General features: G+C 37.4%; 1 protein-coding gene across 9 annotated transcripts in view; it reads left to right on the top strand.

Annotated features, from left to right (window-relative positions):
* Nucleotides 1-21,393, top strand: part of TANC2 (tetratricopeptide repeat, ankyrin repeat and coiled-coil containing 2) — a 369,572-nt gene that overhangs the window by 190,785 nt on the left and 157,394 nt on the right. The window contains exon 1 of one of the 9 annotated variants that reach the window (XM_044247675.1): nt 17,775-17,822. The exons of the other annotated variants lie outside the window; for them this stretch is intronic. The gene's annotated coding sequence lies outside the window, so the exon portion shown is untranslated. Of the gene's footprint in view, nt 1-17,774; nt 17,823-21,393 lie in introns of those variants that run through there. 9 annotated transcript variants of the gene reach the window in all.

The following is a 21,393-nucleotide window of genomic DNA, read 5'->3' as shown; positions in this document are numbered from 1 at the left end:
AGTGAACAGATGCTTTGTTGAATAAAATGTTTCATTTTGATAATTTTTAGTTGTTTTCCTGATTTACATCTTACCATTATTTAAAAGATAAATAGTCTCATCCCACAAACTCTTAGATTAACTTTTCTCAGATGTCTTGCATCACAAATTCTAAAAACTTGGCCAACGCATGTGGCGCCTAGATCCATAAATTATATATCCAAAAGAACAGATTTTCCATTAACTGAGAAACGTTTTAACTTACAATTTTTGAGGCAGGAAAATGCACTGATTTAGAGTAAAATGCACTGGTGTAGACAACAGATCTTGAAGCCAGCGTGCCTATGTTCAAACATTTGTTCTGTCACTACTTGTGTGACCTTGAGCAAAGAGCAACCATAAGAAATTAATTTTCTTATCTGTAAAATGGAGATTATAATATTACCTACACCATAGGAATGCTGCAAAGATTTGTTAAACTATGTGAAATAATCAAAACAGTTATGTATGTGGCCTATAGTGCTGTGTAAATCTTAGCTACAATTGTTATTATGTTTTAGAACCTTTAGTGCCTTTTATTTAAGAATACTGTGGATAAGGCTATCATCCTTTTTAGAGTACTTTGCAGAAGATAAAATTGCACCTATATCCTGTAGTCATTGGTTGTTTTTACAGGCAATGTATGTATATGTATGATGCTAAGTTGTGTGGGTTCTAGGTTTTGGTTTTTTTAGTGGAGGCAGTTTTTCACAGCGGTAAATAGCTCAGGCCCTGGGATCAGACAAGCTTGGATTCAACTCTAGCTGTGCCACATATTAGCTGTAACTTTTATTACTTTATGTTTCTAATCCTCTGGTTCCTCCTTTGTAAAATGAAGATAGTCATATCGCCTACTCCATAGGGTGTTTGTGATGATTAAATAAGATACAATACATAATTTACTTAGCTCCGCATATGGAATATCAATTATTATGACTTATAACTTATGTTTCACAAGTCTGTATTATTGTAAATTTATTTCTGAAAATAAATGTAGTTTTATCTTTTTCCTTTCCTAAATGGTATATAAGTTCCTGCAGCCTAATATCCATGAAAAATTCTGTGGGTGGAAGGAAGGGACAGAAAGGTATTCTTGACCTGTGTTTTGACACCCAGCAAACTTGAGACTTACGAATTCTGTATGAAGTCGCCAGTGCCATCCTTTATTTTTAAGTCACTCAATATCCTCCTTGTCTTTTTGTTTGTGTTTTTCCTTATCTAGAAGTTCTGCATTGTAACATTAACACTTATAAGACTTGTGGGAAGTGTTGGTTAAATTCTATTTATTTTCACTGAGTTCACTCGAAAATAGATCCTGTATTAGTGATCTATTGCTATATAACAAATTAACATAAAACTTAGTAGCTTTAACAGTAGCCCTTAACTATCTCACAGTTTCCGTGGGTCAGGAATTCAGAGGCGACTTAGCTTCTTTGTGTGGCTCAGGGTCGCACATAAGCTGCAGTCAGGTTGACAGCCTGGGCTGTAATCATCTCAAGACTCAACTAGGGAAGGATCCTCTTTCAAGTTTATATATGTGGTTGTTGGAAGGATTTGGTTCCCTGTGGGTTGTTGAACTTAGGGTCTTAGTTTCTTACTAGCTTTTTAGCCGGAGGCCACCTTTAGTTCCTTTCCATGTGTATTTCTCCATAGGCACCTTACAACATGGAAACTTGCTTCATGAGAGCAAGCAAGCAGAGGCAAAGTGAGTCCAAGCAAAATGAAAGTGACGATCTTTTGTAGTATAATCTCAACAGTAACCGGGCACCTGGCTGGTTCAGTCAGAAGAGCATGTGACTCTTGATCTTGGGGTCGTGAGTTTGAACCCCACATGGGGTATAGCGATTACTTAAATAAATAGAACTTTTTAAAAAAGTGGAATCCTCTAGTTTTTGCCATATTCTGTTTGTTAGAAGGAAGTCACTACATCCAATACACACTCAAGGGAGTAAATTGGAATTTTGAGGAAAGTTGTTTAAATGAAGCAACAAATTTTTCTTGTTTTTTTCCTACATATTTTTGATATATGCCATCCCATGGTCTGGAAGCATGTATCTTTCTCATCCTTACGTTCTGATAGAAAAAAAATCTATATATTCCTAGTATCCATCCTTTTTATATTCAGAAACTTCTGCTGTCCTTCTTATAACTATCTATAGGTCTTTTCCTGATTTATCTGTACAGATTATTTACAGATTACATATTAATAACCTGTACTGCTAAGCAATTATAATCAATGCTACTATACCTTTAAGTTTACTGTAATGTGTTTTGACTTTATAGAAAAATATATTCAGTGAAAATAACTAAGTAATATAAAGTGGTTTATACCACTTGCGTGAGGTTTTGGCTTGGAAAAATCTGTCTCATGATGCCATATTAAGATTCTGATGTTGCAGCTAGCATTTCTGGATTTGTTTTTCATGGTCAACATAGAAAGGAAGAATAAAGAACAAAGATAACTTATCACCCCTTTGTATTATACCCTTCTTTCCTACTACTATTCAAAAATCTTTTTTCAGGTGTGCCTGGGTGGCTCAGTTGTTAAGCATCTGCCTTCGGCTCAGGGCATGATCCCAGGGTCCAGGGATCGAGCCCAGCATTGGGCTCCCTGCTCAGTGGGAAGCCTGCTTCTCCCTCTGCCACTCCCCCTGTTTGTGTTCCCTCTCTCGCTGCCTCTCTGTCAAATAAATAAATAAAATCTTAAAAAAATTTTTTTCAAAGTATAACATTATTCCTTACCAAGAGGTGGCCAGTATTTAAACGTATTTATGCCAAAAAACATGCACAAACCACATTATGGAAGATTACTATGTCCTGTTACCATCTTAGATTGTATTTACTATATTAGAACAGATATCCTTACTAAGAACAGGATTTCCTAAACTGTGATCCAGGGAAGTGAGATGTTAGTTTATGCCACATGAGCCACGCTAAACTACGGATCTATGAATGTGGAACGTGTCCAGTAATCCTAGCACTCAGACCAGTGACTGCTATATATTACTCAACAAATACTAGACAGGTAAATGGTAAACTATAAAACAGTAGCAACAACTAAAAATTGGAATATTTTGCAAACAAGGAAAATACCAGAAAAAAAGAGGTTAATTCTAGAGATGATAGCAGATACTTAGGAGTATGTGAAACAAAATCTCCTAAGAGCTGCTGTGTCAGATACCATGGACACACATTCAGCAGATTATTTGGAAATGATCTGAGGAACAGTTTGTGTTACAAGCATATCTTTTGGCATTAGATAAGCCAGTCCTTGAAGAAAAGGCAGCTACTGCAAATACATAGATTCTGCTGGATTCCCACTCCTCATCTTTCAATTTACTCAGGGAGATTAAAAGAAAGTGCCACATTTAAACAACTGAAGGAACCCCTGGGTGGCACAGTCAGTTAAGCATCTAGATCAGTTTCAACTCAGGAGATGTTCTCAGGATCATGACATCAAGCCCTGTGTAGGGCTCCATGCTCAGGGAGGAGTCTGCTTAGGACTCTCTCCCTCTCCCTTTGCCCATCGCCCCCACACTCATGCTCATGCTCTTTCTCTCAAATAAATAAATCTTAAAAAATAAATAAATAAATAAAACAACCGAAGGGAGTATTAAATTCTTGTATACACTAAAAAAAAATTTCCATAAGAGCTGACTAGGAGAGTCCATTCTAGACCAATCCCCTACTTTCTTCCCTAATACTTCAGCTTTCCATTTCACATCATCAAACTGTAATAATCACTACTTTTCCTTGTTGAAGTTTCTCTAGACTCTGAGGTCATACCACTAATTCTTTAAAGGTTTTAGCTGCTGGTTCACCAGAATTCCTGCTATCCTACCCATTTTGTTTTCAAAACACCCCTGCCACTTAAAAAAAAAAAATTAAGCAATCTCAACCCCCCAGTGTGAGGCTCGAACTCACAACCCAGAGATCAAGAGTCACATGCTCCACCGACTGAGCCAGCCAGGTGCCCCTCCCCTGCTGTTTTTCATATAATTACCTGTAGGTCTTTCCCATTCTGTACTGACTATTACAGTACAGTGAAATAATTCTTCCTAGAATGGTGCTTTTCTCTTTAAGCCTGCGTGATTACATCATGTTATTTTAGTGTGCAGTTTCTAGAATAGATTCCAGATTTGGAAATCAACAGAGAGTAAATTTGTTATTTAGACAAACGTGAGTTTTGAGGATAATACTTTCCTTACTGTAACCAGTATATATATACCTAGCTTTCTACATTAGAATAAATTGTGATATGGATGAGGAAATCCAGGCCAACCGGGAAATAAAATGGAGAATACTGCATTACAGAAGTAACGCTTCTTTACCATCAACTGTATCTCAAACATATGTCTATTCAAAGCAGACGTTAGAAACCTCAGTTTAAAGCCCCAAAGAACACTCAGTGAGAAACATCAGTCTTAGAAATTTCAGTGAAGCATTTAGGGTTCTTGAGCTTGTCAAATACTGCTTTTTATCCCAGCCAAATAGTCATCACCATACATCATTGTGCACATACTACTTTTTGTACACTGGGGGCAATTATGTAGGCAAGGAAACACTCCTCTAAGCGTGGCCAGCAGTGAGTACTTTCTATATATCCTGTCTTTGCAGTGATTCCTACTTCAGTGGAAGAGAATCAGAAGTAGGGTGTTGTCATAAAAGATAATTTAACATTTTAAAACCTGTTTTCTTTTTTTTTTTAATTTATCTTAATGGCAAAAAAATATCATAGAAGTTACTGAATATAGATGTACCGAATAGATTTTTATCCTCTAATTCACAAAGTCAGTGGCTGTTTCCTTCCTTCCTTTCTCCTCCCTTCCTCCCTCCCTTCCTTCCTTTTTTCCATCTCTCACTCCTTCCCTTACTCCCTTACTGCTTGCCTTCCCTCCCCTTTTCCTCCCTCTTCCTTCCTTTCCTTCCAGGATTTTTGTAATTGCATACCTATTGAAACCTAGAAGAATTTAATGAGTACACCCATTATCTCACCTCCCAAAGACAATGACAGCAATATTTTTACATAACGACATCCCAAATTTTGTGTATATATTAAAAGCTTGTTCAGTATAGAATAAAAGCCTGTTTTCTTAGCTAAGTGCCAAACTAATGAGATTAAAAAAATGCAGAGTCCCAGGAAACCTGGTGGCTAGGTCAGTTGGGTGTCTGACTCTTCATCTTAGCTCAGGTCTTGATCTTCAGGTTGTAAGTTTGGGCCCCATGTTGGCGCTACTAAAACAAAACAAAACAAAAAGTAGAGTCCCTAATCTTTTTTTTTTTTTAAAGATTTTATTTATTTATTTATTTGACAGAGAGAGATCACAAGTAGGCAGAGAGGCAGGCAGAGAGAGAGAGGAGGAAGCAGGCTTCCTGCTGAGCAGAGAGCCCGATGCGGGACTCGATCCCAGGACCCTGAGATCATGACCTGAGCCGAAGGCAGCGGCTTAACTCACTGAGCCACCCAGGCGCCCCGAGTCCCTAATCTTTTAAACATTTAATTTCTACATAGCAAAAGGACCAACAGCTCTGTGTTTATATGTGTGGGTGACTTTTTTTCCACTTACTTATGTCTAAGTTATTAGTTAAAAGACTATAAGACTACTAAAGATTAGATAAATTTATTAAATATACTTATTGTTCTTTAGGGAACATATTTTTTAAAAAATTTTCCAGCTTTTATGAGATACAGTTGATGTATGACATTGTGTAAGCTTAAGGGCTACAATATGTGTGATATGTATATCTTGCAAAATGATTGCTGGTGAAATTTATGGACAATCTCTCCAGAAAATTGAACCTCCATACAAAATTTTGCATATTGTCTGGAATTTCAAAAAAATAATGAAACATTAATATTTGTTGCATTATATAAATAGTTTTATGTGAAAGCTAGTCTGAACAAACCAAAGTTAATAAGAAAGACTAACCTGGAGTACTCTAACGAATTTGCATTTTCTAACTCCCATCCCATACCCTAAAGCAAGGCATCTAAATACTCCTCTCTGTAACTGGAGAGATTCCCTAAAAGTTGATTCTTTAGCTTAGGCTCTAGGTAAGTTAATTTAAAGAAGGCAGTAATTTGGAAGAGAAGGAAGGGTAAGTTGGAGAGGCTCAGACATTCCCTTTTCAAGAGATAGGGTCCTATAATTAAAGATCCTCAGACTTTTATGTACCTGCCCCAACTTAGGCAATTTTTTCCTCACTTGAGGATGGACAGTGACCTGTCATTGATAGCCTAACATGGACCTAGTTTTCCCATCTATTTTCAGGAACCATTCTTCTCTACTTTTCTGTCCTCTGGACCAAATTGAGAGGTAGTTCTCAGAACTATGGAAAACTAAGACTACCACCTTAACCTCCAAACTTCTATAATGTCCAAACTTATAGACTACCATCTTAACCTCCAAACTAGTAAAATAGTAGACAAATTTTTCTAGACAGTTAATCAAAATCCTGTTTGACAAGCACATTTTTTTAAAAAAATTTTACTTATTTATTTGACAGAGATCACAAGTAGGCAGAGAGTCAGGCAGAGAGAGAAGGGGAAGCAGGCTCCCTGCCAAGCAGAGAGCCCAATGCAGGGCTCGATCCCAGGACACTGGGATCATGACCTGAGCCAAAGGCAGCAGCTTAATCCACTGAGCCACCCAGGCGCCCCGACAAGCACATTTTTTTAAATTAGGATTAGAATGCCCTCTTGCTGGCTCTACACTTCATAGTTCAGTATACATTTTACCATTTCCTACTACCATTAACCCAGCCATGACAGGCATGTTAAAACTGCTTGTATCCTGAAGGTATTTGAGTTTGCAGTCTCTGCTATGGGTTACTGCGAATTGTTATTTTCTTTTTCTAGGAGATGCAAAGAAGCAGTGGATGATAGAAGAATGCAGATCTCCTTTATTCTTTCCCTATTAAACAATTTCAGTGGATTCACAAACTTCCAAAAGAGCAGGTAGCAGAGGGCCTCAGATCAAGAGTTCCTGATTGAGATCCTCTGTTAGCTTCCATATGCTATGGTTTAGAGGATCATTTGTTATTAGCTACCGTGGTTAGCTGTACCAGGAGAAAATATGCGTGACTGAACAATTGAAATGTGAAGTTACTTTGAAAAGAAAAGTACTAAGGAGACTTTCCTCAACCAATAACTTCTAGTGGTGTTAGGGAAATATTTGCCATCTTCAGTGCTGTGATCATCAGATAACTCATTCTTGTAGCTCTTCTACAATTCACTCCTTTCTCCATCTCTACCAGTCATCATGCCATAGACACTAGTTCTTTTTTTTTTTTTTAAAGATTTTATTTATTTATTTGACAGGCAGAGATTACAAGTAGGCTGAGAGGCAGGCAGAGAGAGAGAAGGAGGAAGCAGGCTCCCTGCTGAGCAGAGAGCCCGATGCAGGGCTCGATCCCAGGACCCTGGGATCATGACCTGAGCTGAAGGCAGAGGCTTTAACCCACTGAGCCACCCAGGCGCCCTGACACTAGTTCTTTTCTACTGCAGTTTTACAAGATTATATTAAGAACTACCTACCTTAAGAGATCAACCATAATACTATAACCTCATCACATTTACCATTATTACTTTTGCTTATTACTTCTTCTAGTTCTTTTGTCTTTGCATACCCCTAATTATTTTTGTGTGCTGGATTTAATATTTGAGAATATTCATAGAAGTAACCTGAAGATAGGATGGTTTTTTTTCCCCCCTCCAGAGAATATTTTATTTGCTTTTGCCACCTGAGACCAGTTTGATCCAAGTTCAGTTTGTGGTTTCCCAGGCTAATCAGATGACATAAGTCAAAATTGCAAGGCTTAGTTTACTTCTGGTTTATCTTTACCCCCCGAGTACAATTAAGGGTCTCAGCCCAAAGTGTAGGTTGCTTTACTAGATTTCCCTCTCTTGGCAGATCCTAGACTCCACAGTTCTGTTCCCCTGACCTTGTGAGACAGACAGAAGCACAGCTCAGCTGTGCAATCATTTCTTCCCTGTTAACAAATGCCCCTGTTTAAAGTGGCCATTGGTAGTGGGTGAGATCTCCATTCTGGATTTTCCTCTTCCTGTTCTTTTGATTTATCATCATCTCGTTAGGTTTTTAATGCTTTTTAAAAAGATACTTAAGGTAGGTTTTGTCCAGTTTGTATTAGTTGTCATCAGCTAGAAGGTCTCCAGTTACTGGAAGGTCCCTGCCACCACCTTTTCCTTTGGGGGCAGCGGGGGAAATTCTAGCATTTATATGTTTAGATTGCATACACATTCTAAAGTGTATAAAAAGAACATCTTAATTTTTCATTCTGTGCTCTCCATGAAGCTAAATGGAAACAGACTGGATACTAAAATAGTCTTAGAACACTACCTCTTTGAATAAACCAGTCAACCTAAGTTCTGGGAGCTATATAATAAGAAATTGAAATGGTATTGTTAGCCAGGTGACTACTTGAAATATAAAGAAGCTCCCCTTTCAAACAGGCTTTTACAGTTGATTCATGGTCTGTCTCTTTGAGCAAGTTGTCTCCTATTTGGACTTGGAAACTAAATCTCAAATTTGTATTTTGCATAAAAGTTTTGCCTATTGTGGCTATAAGACCCTTGATACTAAATTGTTGAAAAATTTGTCTTTCTGCTTCTGATCTCCATCTGGCCTCATTTGACCTGTTACTATTAGCTTGGAGTGAAAAATGTGTACTTTATCCAGCCACAAATCTTAAATGTAGCTCATAGATCATTGAGATAAGTTCAACGTTATTTTGTTTTCTAGTTTTATCTTAACTTCTACAGTAGCCATGAAAGCTCAGTTATAAATATGAGTAGATGAAACTGATGTTTCTTTTGTTGCCAGGAAAAAAATACTAAATAGGAAATAGGAGTAATCATGCAAAATGAGTAGAGAGTTTCTTTTCGTGTTTGAAGAGGATCATGAGACATAAGCTTACTACAGTCTGGGTTTGTATTGCTTGGCTCTGTTGCAAACCAGTTTAAAAGGAATGTTCTTATCTGCTGGTCAATGTTTTATTAAAACATCGAATTTCAAAAGCCACATAATACATTTTTTATTTACCACAAAATGACTAGTGTATATTGAAGACTTACCCTTCTATTAATCCATGTAAATCATCTTTGGCTACTCTAGAACAGAAGGCTACCCTTAAAATCTAAAGGTATTATTTGTTTTATATAAGTAATTTTTCTATTTATAAGTCTTAAAGAACATTGATTAGAATTCATATATGTACAAGTAAAACTTCCATTTCATTCAGGGGCATAAAATATGGATGCTGTTTTCTGGCATCTTAACAAAACAATGATGCTGATTTTCTTCATTAAAATGAGTTCTCGGGACGCCTGGGTGGCGCAGTTGGTTGGACGACTGCCTTCGGCTGAGGGCGTGATCCTGGAGTCCCGGGATCGAGTCCCACATCGGGCTCCCAGCTCCATGGGGAGTCTGCTTCGCTCTCTGACCTTCTCCTTGCTCATGCTCTCTCTCACTGTCTCTCTCTCTCAAATAAATAAATAAAATCTTTAAAAAAAAAATAAAATAAAATAAAATGAGTTCTCTACTACAACAAATGCCTTAGCTGGTCCCTAACCAAGTAACGTTTTTGATAATGACAGAGAAGGTCTGCTATTTGCCCTAGAGAAAAGAAAGAGTTAAACTGTAGGTGAATCATCATGGCCTTTTTTCAGTGTAAGCTTTTAAATAACTATTCCTCAATCATTTCTTCTCAAGTGCCCAATCAAGAAAAAATAAACACTAAAATTATCAAAAACACCCATCTGGAGAATTTAATAGATTTTCTTCCTTATGCTTACAGTTGTATTCACAGTGCTTCCTGTAGTGCCTGGTGCATAGTAGACTTTCATTCAGTGTGTGTTGAATGAATGAAATGAACCCAAAAAGTCAGATGAAGGCAAAATGAAACAATTTAATATGTTATAAATGTATGTAAAATGACAGAGATTTCTCTCTACTAAGAATATATCTTTTCACTGTCTCATTTGCTACAAAGGGGTTCATAAGCTTGAAGAACTAAAGCCATATAACAAGCTGGAGCCCAGTTTGGGGAGAATGTGGCAGAGCCCGTGTGCCGGCTTCAGCACTTACTGTGACAAATAACAGCCCTGGTTTTAACAGCCACGCATTTCGCAATATTCTTTAGAAAGTGAAAAAGTTTAGGTAATCATTTAAGAACTGAGAAATGAAAATGTTACCAGGTTTGCTTTGGGCCAAGCTAATCATAGGTTTTATAACTCTGTGAGAGAGAATGAATGGGTTTCTTTATTTGATTAAATGTGGTACAAATTTCTGAGTTTTGCAATAGATGAGAACAAGTGATTTATAATTAGCAGATCATAAAGGAAAAATGTAAACAGCCCAATGTGAAAATGCTAAGAGAATGCGGAGAATTAAGAGAGTCTATACACTGAGACTCTGTGTAGCCTGCCATGTTGTGGATGTAGATTAGGGGTTTGGATGCATTAGCTATTAGGCAGTCATTTCTTTTTTTTTCCTTCATGTTCAGTTAGCCAGCATATAGTACATCATAAGTTTTTGTTGTGCTGTGATTTACTAGTTGTTTATAACAGCCAGTGCTCATCACGTGCCCTTCTCAGTACCCATCACCCGGTCACCCCATACACAGTCGTTTCTTTACACAGTTTTAGTCATTGTCTAATCCCTCTGTGGTTGGGCTACAGAAGTAGCCAAATAGAAGTCACTTTTTTTTGCAAATATAAAGTATAAACCATCTCTGAAAGGAGAATTGGTATCATCAAGGAAAACAAGGACCAAAATGTTCAGCGCTTGCTTTTTTACAGCATCCTCTTTCTTGCTTACATAGTATTTCTCACATAGTTTAATTTACTTTGATTTAATTAACAGACTGATTGATTTTCTTTTTTCCCCCAAGAGATTGTAACCTCCTTAAGAATAGAGGCTATGCCCGTTGTTCATAAATGTGTAGGTAACACCTGACACAGTGCTGGGGACACACAGAAAGTACTCAGTAAATATTTATTGAGTTAATGAATGCTTTCCTATATTGTCTATCATCAGGGTACTGTTAAAGATAAACATAGGGGCTCCTGGGTGGCTCATTTGATTCAGCGTCCGCCTTTGGCTCAGGTCTTGATCCTAGGGTCCTCGGATGGAGCCCTGCATCGGGCTTCCTGCTCAGTGGAGAGTCTGCTTCTCCCTCTACCGCTTGTTCCTGCTCATGCACTCACACACTCTCTCTGTCAAATAAATAAATAAAATCTTTGTAAAAAGATAAAAGTAAACAAAGTAACCATATAAACAGTTCATACACAGCAGTCACCTCTATTTCCTGGCAAAATAATAAGGTGGTTGAGAACACGGGCTCAGGAGCCTGACAACCTGGACTTCAGCATTAACTCTGTCACTGATCTAACTCTGTAACCACGGCAGGCAAGAACTGTCTCCATGTACCTCCCTTTTCCTGTCTGTAGGGTAGGGAACCTTGTGAAGATTAAGTGATTTAATACATGTAAAGCACTTAGGAAAGTACTAGACAGTAATAGCCCAGTAAGTAATAGTTATCATTGTTATTACTACTAGTCTACTATCAATATTATTATTCTAGAAATAAATTTAAAACACTCTTGTAGAACAACATTAAATATGCTGCATTTAATCCATCTTGAAATTAGAGCTCTATGTTTGTGTTGAACTGGTAAGTCATAGAATGTGAATCTGAAGATCATTCCCTCAGCTCCCTCAGAGTTCCCTAGCTCTACTATTACAAAACCAGCCTCATCCATTATAAGACTTCTGAATATAGCCTCATTTAAGAGCCCTCTTCCCTCCTTTTCCTGCTTCCACCCTTCCAAGACAAGTTTGTTTTCTCTTTGGTCTCCAGCACTTCCTTTATTTATAAAACATTTCTTGTATTCATTGGCTTCTCTCTCTCTCTCTGTACGTCATTGCTCTACTTTAAGTTGTTAACTGGTACAAGAGGAGTGGCCAAGTACTTTTTAATTTTATACTAAATTTTGAAATACATACAGCATTACTTCTTTTTTCATAATTCTGACTTCTTTCTTGGAGGAAAAAACAGATACCAATAATTGTTTCATTCTTAAACCCAGTGTCCTTAGTACATTTTCTGTTAAGTTTTAAAAATTGAACTATAGGGGCACCTGTGTGGCTCAGTGGGTTAAGCCTCTGCCTTTGGCTCAGGTCATGATCTCGGGGTCCTGGGATTGAGCCCCGCATCGGGCTCCCTGCTCACTGAGGAGCCTGCTTCCTCCTCTCTCTCTGCCTGCCTGCCTCTCTGCCTGCTTGTGATCTCTCTTTCGTCAAATAAATAAATAAAATATTTTTAAAAATTAAACTATAAATACAGAAGGGCATACCAGTCATAATTATGTAGTCTTGATGAAATTCTCTGAAGCAAACACCCCCACCTAACCACTACCTAGGTCAAGATAATAGAATATTACCAAGCACTTTAGAAGTTTTCCTCATGCGTCCCCCACATCATTATCTACTCTGTGAGTATAACCACTATATGACTGCCATTCTGTTATTTCCTTTCCCCATTTTCACTCTTTGTACAAATGAAATCACTTAGTATGTATTCTTTTGAATCTCTCTTCTTTTGTTCAATAGGATATTTGTTAGATTCTCTCTATTGCTGTCATATTTCATTGTGTCTGTACTGTTAATGGACATTGTCAATTTTGGCTATTATGAACAACTCAGTGAATATTTGTTACATATATTTTGACGCACCTATGTATACTTTTCCTTTTGGTAGATACCCAGCAGTGGACAGCTACGGTTTTCAGTACATTCGACTTAAAATTTTTCCCAAATCTAATGCTACCAATTTGCAGTCCCACCAGCACAGCAGTATTTAAGTATTTTTTTACACTGTATTGCCAGGGTTGTTTGTTTATTCGTTTTGCATGCTATTCTGCACTGTACATGTGCAGTGGTATCTCACTGTGATTTCTATTTCGTCTCCCAGTAATGTTTTGGGGTGGGGGGCAGTGTTGTTTTTGTTTTTAGCAGGATTCTTTTCTTTTCATTTTATTTTATTTTATTATGTTGTGTTAGTCATGATACATCATTAGTTTTTGATGTAGTGTTCCATGATTCATTGTTCGCATATAACACCCAGTGTTCCATGCAGTACATTCCTTACTTAATACCCATCACTGGGCTAACCCATCCCCCAACCAGCCTCCCTTCTGAAACCCTCAATTTGTTTCTTGTAGTCCATAGTATCTCCCGATAATGTTGAACAGCTTTTCATATGCCTGTTGGTCATTTGGGTGTATTCTTTTGTAAATTCTTGTATAATTTTTTTGGTTCATCTTTTGGTAAGATTGTCTTTATTTTTCATATTGATTTGTATGGATTCTCTGTATATTCTAGAATAAGCCCTTTGTTGGATATTTTGAATTAGAGATACCTTTTCCTACCATATGGCTTGCCTTCTTACCATCTTAATGGTGTCTTTGGTAAACAGAAGTTTTTCTTATCAATAAACTTCACAAAGAACCAGTCTTCTTTTGTGGTTAAGTGCCTTTTTTGTTCTGTTTAAAATGTCTTTGCCCAGTCCTAGGTCATGCAGATATTCTGGCGGTTTATCTTCCAGAAAATGTATTGTTTTACCTTTCATATTTGGGTCTGTATTCCTTATGGAATTGAGCTTTGTATATGGTGTGATGTAGGAACAAGTTTTATTTTTATTCATATCATATTGATCCATCATCAATTACTGAAAATACTGTCTTGTTACTAAAATATGGCAGTGGCTTACCCTTTTCCTAAATGAGGTGAATTATACATGTATAGATACGCTTCTCGATTCTTTATTCTCTTCCACTGGTCTTTTTATCTATGCTTGTGTCAGTCACATTCTATCTTAAGTGCTTTAGCATTATGTTAAATCTTGATATTAAGTAATGGAAGTCATTCTTCTTCAAGTTTTCTTTACTATTCCTGGACCTTTCCATTTCCGTGTAAATTTTAGAATCCTTTATCTCTTATGGTGCTATATTCTTTATTCGGTGTTCTAGGAACAAAGCCTAATGCATGAATACACTTGTCCTAAAGAGCTAAAATAAAATAAGGCTGTAAATTTAAATAGTTTTAATCAGCAGAGAATGTATGAAAGTTATATGATTTATTTCGTATAAAATAGTCTTAAAGTGATCACTTGTTTTGTTTATCATATTCCAAATTCATCATTATACAAAATCACAAATTCATGTGTTTGGTTATAAAAATGCCTAGATGGTCATGGACAAGTCAAAAAGGTGGGTAAAACATTTGGTATGAAGAGGAGGATTTTTTTTTTAAGATTTTATTTATCTATTTGAGACAGAGAGAGTGAGCATGGGCAGGGGCAGTGGGGAGGGGCAGAGAAATAAGGGAGAGGGAGAAGTAGACTCCCCACTGAGCGCGGAGCCCACCATGTGACTTGATTCCAAGACCCCAAGATCACCACCAGAGCTGAAGTCAGACACTTACCCAACTGAGCCACCTAGGCGTCCCATGAGGAATTTTGACAGCAAGTATTTGGTAGGAGGGTTGAAGAGGAATTTTGAGAGTTATGATAGCAGGTACTCTGAGTAGAGAGATGGTAGGGGGTGATGCCAGCGACATGGTAAGAGACTGGAATCAAGGATTACAGTATAACCTGGGGTTAAGAGCTTGAGTTCTAGATCCAAATTGCCTGGACAACCACTTATTACCCATATGAATTTGGGTAAGTTACTTACTCTTTCTGTGCCTGCTTCCCTTATCTGTAAAATAAGGTTAAGAGTATCTACCCTTGTAAGGAAGTTAGGATAATTAAATGGGTTAGTATGTATAATACAATACTTAGAAACAGTACATGGCATATAGTTAATCTTCATATGTGCTAGCTATTCTTTTAATTAATAAAGGATCATCTGTGTTATCATCTGAGATGTATTATATTTTTATTTAAGTTGTTCTGTGCCTTGTTATGTTTCTCCACCCTTGAAATACACAGTTCATTCCCAATAAGTCCTATGTAAGACCAAAGTGTGTTGAAGACCGAAAAGATTATTAGAACCTAGTAGTACAGAAAACAAACCCCACACTCAGGAAAGAAACAATCTAAAGACTAGAACTTCATTGTAAGCCAGAAATTGAAGTAATTCTAGGAATTCTCAGATATAACAGATTGGGGGCACCTGGGTGGCTCAGTCAGTTGAGTGTCTACTTCGGCTCAAGCCATGATCCCAGGGTCCTGGGATCCAGCCCTGCATCTATAGGGCTCCCTGCTCAGCAGGGAGTCTCCTTCTACCCCTAAGTCTGTCCCTCCCCCTGCTCAGGCTCTCTCTCTCTTTCTCTCTCCCTTACTCTTGTGCTCTCTCTCTCTTTCAAATTAAAAAGAAAGAAAGAAAGAAGAAAGAAAGAAAGAAAGAAAAGAAATATCTGATTGGACACTCTGTGTTTAGAGTACATCCAGTTTGACAAATTTTGAAGGGGAGGGTGTTTCAGAGTTTCTTAGCCTCAGTGTTGTTAACTGTTGAGGCTAGAGAATCCATCATTATGGGGAGCTCTCTTGTAAAATGTTTATATTTAGCAGAATTCCTGATCTCTGTCTACTAGAGCTTATGTCCACTCAAAACCTTGTACATGAATGTTTGTAGTAGCTTTATTCAGAATATACAGAAATTGGAAACCCAAACGTCCTTCAGTAGGTAAATGGTTAAACAAAATGTGGGTACATCTATGCAATGTACTACTGCTACTCAGAAATAAAAAAGGAACAAACTATATTGAAACAGGCAACAATTTGAATGGATCTTAAAAGCATTATGCTGAATTTTTAAAAAGCCAATCTCAGGTATAATTTCTTCTGTATGATAGTCTCAAAATCACAAAATGGCTCACAGAGCTCAGGAAAACACTTGAATATTACCAGTTTATCATAAGGGATTTATTTTATTTTATTTTATTTTTTTAAGTAAGCTCCATGCCCGACACAGGGATTGAACTCATGACCCTGAAATCAAGACCCGAGCTGAGATCAAGAGTCAGATGCTTGGGCACCTGGGTGGCTCAGTCAGTTGGGCGTCTGCCTTCGGCTCAGGTCATGATTCTGGGGTCCTGGGATCAAGCCCACCTTGGGCTCCCTGCTCAGCGGGGTGCCTGCTTCTCCCTCTCTTCCCCACTCATGCTCTCTCACTATCTCTGTCGCTCTCTGAAATAAATAAATAAAATATTTTTTTTAAAAAGTTTAAAAAAAAAGTCAGGTGCTTAACCAACTGAGCCACCAGATGTCTCTCATAAGGGATATCTTTACTGATACAAATGAACAATCAGATGAAGAGGTACATAAGAGGAGGTCCAGAAAAGTCCTGAGCACAAGAGCTTCAGTCTTTGTGGAGTTTAGGTGTACCATCCTCCCAGTATGTGAATGTGTTTATCAACCTCGAAGCTCTCCAAACCTCATTGTTTAATATTTTCATGGAAGTCCCATTATGTGGGCATGATTGATTAATCATTGTAAATAGCTGATTAACTCAATCGTCAGACCCCTTTCCCCTCCCTGTATGTTGGGGAGTGGGAGTGAAAGCTCCAACCTTCTAAATGGTTGATTCTCTGGTAACTGTTATTCTCTGATTCTCTGGTAGCTCCCACAGCTGTTTAGAGTCACCTCAAAAGGGCTTCTGAAAAATAAAACATGTTTCTCCCACCACTATAACTGACAAAATTCCAGGAGTTCAGGAGCTCTGTTCCAACAACTAGGAACAAGAACCAGATATACATTTTTTTTTTAATTTGACAGAGAGAAAGATCACAAGTAGACAGAAAGGTAGGCAAAGAGAGAGGGGGAAGCAGGCTCCCTGCTGAGCAGACAGCCTGATGCGAGGCTCGATCCCAGGACCCAGAGATCATGACCTGAGCCGAAGGCAGAGGCTTAACCCACTGAGCCACCCAGGCGCCCCCAGATATACATTTCCTATATCACAATATCACATATAAGCAATATGGCTGTTAATAAGCTGTCTCTCATTTAGACATTCTCACTATTTGTAATATTACTTTCCATTGAGTGAGCTGTAAAACTTACTAGCTGGGAACATTGATTCTGGAGTCAGGGAGCCTGGGTTCTAAACCTGGCTCTACCATTTATTGCTTGTCCCTAAGTTTTCTCATCTGTAAAATGAGGGTGATAATACCTATTTCATAAAGTTGTTATAAAGATGAATTAATATTTGTAAATTGTTCAGTGACTTGTACATAATAAGCACTATGTGTTAAATAAATGAATCATATAATTTAATGTCTTGTTTTCCACAGAGTATAAACTTTTTAAAATCAGTGACTGTACCTCCTCCACATTATATAAGTCCTCATAGTACCTGGTGTTAACATGTACATAGAAAATACTTGATAATTACCAGAATAAGTCCTAGAAGAAAATGAAGTGGAACCCCCAAATGTCTATAGGTCAGGAATCTATGCTAAGAAGAATTTGGAAAAGCTTAGCTAGTTTAATCTATAGAAGGGGAAAAGGGTAATTCATCCATTTGAATATAGCAGTTACCTTTTTTAAAAAAAATTTTATTTATTTATTTGACAGAGAGAGATCACAAGTAGGCAGAGGAGCAGTCGGGGCAGGGGTGGTGGGAAGCAGACTCCCTGCTGAGCAGAGAGCCCGATGCGGGGCTCGATCCCAGGACCCTGAGATCATGACCCGAGCCCAAGGCAGAGGCTCAACCCACTGAGCCACCCAGGCGCCCCAGCCGTTACCTTTTTATGAAGGAATAAAAAGCTTTCATTCTTGAGGTGAGTCGGGGGGGCAGCAAGAACAGTGTAAACTTAAATACTTGTAAATAAAAATAACCGCATTGATTCTGTTATATCTGTTCTGTGGCAGAGAATCTATTTTTGTTGACTCTTGGAAAGGAAGTAGGGAAGAGAAAATAGAGCCTGTTTTTCTATTCTGACATAAATTCAGTTAACATTCTGTATAGATTTTCCACAGATGCACCGCTTGAGTTCAGTAGTAGTATGCAAAAATATACAAATAGTCCCTTCCTCTGACCCCCAGCTTATAACTTTAGTAGAGAAGTTAAGATAAATGTAAACTGAATAATAACAACCACACATTTTATTGCCATATGGAATGGTTTAATGTGTAAGACTGAATATTAAGAAAAAATTAAGAAGCTATTTTGGCATCAAACCATATGACATTATAGCGGATGCTGCTTGTGTTAAAAGGACATGTCTCTCTTTAAAAAAGATTTTTGTAATGTCCTGTAGGATCTGTGCTTCTGTGGATTATTATAAAGTTAGACTAAATGCATCTAAATGACAACAAAATCTGAAAAAATGTTAACCATGAGTCAAGTTAGTATAAACAGGTGGTTTAAATAAATTATTTCTACATCACATTTAGAGTAGATCATACTGCATTCCTTGGCTCCTTTTTGTGTGATTTCTATAAATTCTCTTTTTTCACTTGATCTTAGCCAAAAGACTGAGAAACGATGATAAATTCTCGATTTGAAAGTAAGTTTATCTTGATGGTGAGTCCAAGGAAAAACCTCATATTGACTTTGTTTAGCATCCCTCAGTGAAAAGGTTTGAAAAAGAATAATTCCTATAGTTGGTGACCACTGAAAAATAGCCTAAATAGAAAAAGAACCTAAAAAAGCAAATTGTATGAAAAGAATGTAGCAGTCTGGAGGTAGAGGATTAAAATGAATACCAATGATCAGGAATTTGGGAGGGGGGTTATATAAATTTCAGGGCAAAAATGAACTTTAATGGGGTTTCTTTTTGGAGTGATTAAAATATTCTGGTATTTGAAAGTGATGGTGATTGCATAACCTTATGAATATACTAAAAACCACTGAACTGTACAATTCAAGAGGATAGAGTTGATGGTATGTGAATTATATATCAATTTTTTAAAAATTACCCTGGGGGCACCTGGGTGGCTCGGTTAAGCATCAGACTTGTGATTTTTGGCTCAGATCATGATCTCATGGCTTGTGGGATCGATCAAGCCCTGCATAAGGCTGTGTGCTCAGTAGGGAGTCTGCTTGAGATTCTCTCTCCCTCCGCCTCTAGCATCCACTCTCTTGTGCATGTGTTATGCTCTCTCTCACTCTCTCTTTAAAAAAAAAAAAAAAGACTCTGACTGTGGGGGACATGCTAGTCAGCCTCCTGTGGCATGGGGTAGGACCCCAAGCTGGGGGAGTAGAGCACTTGCGTGCAGGATGGCAGTGAGCAGCAGTGACATTTGTATTTAAAGGGGGAACTGATGAAGTAAGGATAGTGAGAGTCAGATTTCTCACAATTGAAGAACTATGGAAAAAAAGTTTGGGGAAAAATAAAACCTAAATTAACCTTATGGGATTGAATTGAAATTAGAACATCACCAGGAACTTTTGAGGTGTATGTTTGTGTGCAGAATTACAAACGAAAATGAATATAAGGATGTGTGAATGTGTATGTATATATACATGTGTGTATGTACATGATTATACTGCCTAACTCTGTCCCTGTGGACTTGGAGGTCAATGGCATCCTAATAGCCATAAGCATACCTGATATTCGAAATGCCTTTCTCCTCTAAAAATATCCAGGGCTTCTTGGAAAAACATCTGATTCTAGGGCTAGGGCAGGGAAAGTAAAAGATGATCCTGGAACATCTTATTGTACCAGAAAGAAAAGGAATACTCAGAAAATGACACAAGTATGTCCAAATGTTCAAGAGCCACACTGAAACGGCTTACCCTGGCCAAATCTGGGACAGCTAGAACAACAAAATAAATAGTGATAGTAACAGGTTGTAAGTCAGTGAATATATAGGAATCATTAAGTTCAGATAAATAAGTAAGGAAAAGAAACTAAGCTATAGAAAGAGTGATGGGTTTAGAAAAATTACTACTTGGCATGATAGTAATGAATTCAATCAAGAAGCATTAGTGAATGCTAAAAAAATAGTGGGCAAAAGGTCACTGAGGAGAGTCCAATTGATACTTTCACACCAGTGTCTATACTATCATTCTAATATATAACATATATAGAAATATATATATGATATATTCTAATATCTAACAGATAAAAACAACCCCAGGGTCCAATATCAGTTGAATAAACTATGGTAATGTACATGCAATGGAATATTAATTGTTCATAAAAAGGAATGAAATTCTGATACATGCTACAACATGAATGACCCTTGAAAACATGCAAAGTCAGTTAGGCAGGATGTCAAAGGACAAATATTGTGTGGTTCCACTTGCATGGTACCAAGAAAAGGCAAATTTGTAGAGATAAAGAGCGGAATAGAGACTAGTTGGGGCTAGTAAGAGGGGGGAATGGGAAGTTTTTATTTAATGGGTACAGGGTTTCTTTGGGGGAAGATGAAAAAGTTCTGAAAGTGGACAGTGGCAGTGGCTATACAACACTATGAACGAACTTAATGCCACTGACTTGTACTTGTTAAAATGGTTAAAATGGAAAATCTTGGTATACTTTTTTATCACAAAAAATTTTTTTAATTTAAAAACTTGTTGATATATTTATGTAGACTCAAAGTAACCCCCCCCCCCGCAGAGTACTTATTAATTACAAAGAGAAAAGTATAGTTTTAGAATGGCAGAATATAGCAAACACTACTATAACCAAGTGATCAAAGTTAACAGAGCATCACTTTTGTGAGAGTTCTGCCCAAAATGTGTAACCTGAGTCAAAGTACAAGGTAACAGGAGATAAGTTCAAATTGAAGGACATTGTACAAAACAACTGGCCTATAATTTTCAGAAGTGTCAAGGTCATGAAAGTTAGAAGACTGGATGACTGTTCCAAATTAAAAGAGTTACAAGAGAACTGAGAATGAAATGTACTGAATAACACTGAAATGGATCCTTTTGCTAGAAAGGACGTTGCTGGGACAAAACTTGAATGGGATCTGTGGTTGAGATCATAATAATGCCAAATGTGAGTTTCCTGACGTTTGTGCTGGTGCTGTGACCATGTAAAGAGAATGTCCTTGTTTATAGGACACACTAACTGGGGATGATGGGACATCATGTCTATACTTCCAAATGGTTAAGGGAAACAATGTTCCTTTTGCTATTCTTGAAACTTTTTTAAAAGTTTAAACTTATTTCAAAATCTTTTGAAAAAAATATTTACACAAACTGTAAGAGAAAAGAAAAAGAAGATAAAAGAACTTGAATGAAGGTGGGGATTGTGGCTGGAGCTAGGTCCAAGACTAGAACTGAATTGGAACCCTAACTGCCAAAGAAATAGGAAACTTCTTCTAGTTAGTAAATTACAAACATTCTCTTAAGTCCAGGTTTCAAGTAGATATATTGAGGATAATCCGAGGAAATAA

The sequence above is a fragment of the Neovison vison genome, chromosome 5, assembly GCF_020171115.1.
Source record: "Neovison vison isolate M4711 chromosome 5, ASM_NN_V1, whole genome shotgun sequence".
Classification (NCBI taxonomy): domain Eukaryota; kingdom Metazoa; phylum Chordata; class Mammalia; order Carnivora; family Mustelidae; genus Neogale; species Neogale vison.
The sequence above is the reverse complement of the archived record's forward strand: the minus strand, read 5'-3'. Positions and strand labels throughout refer to the sequence as shown.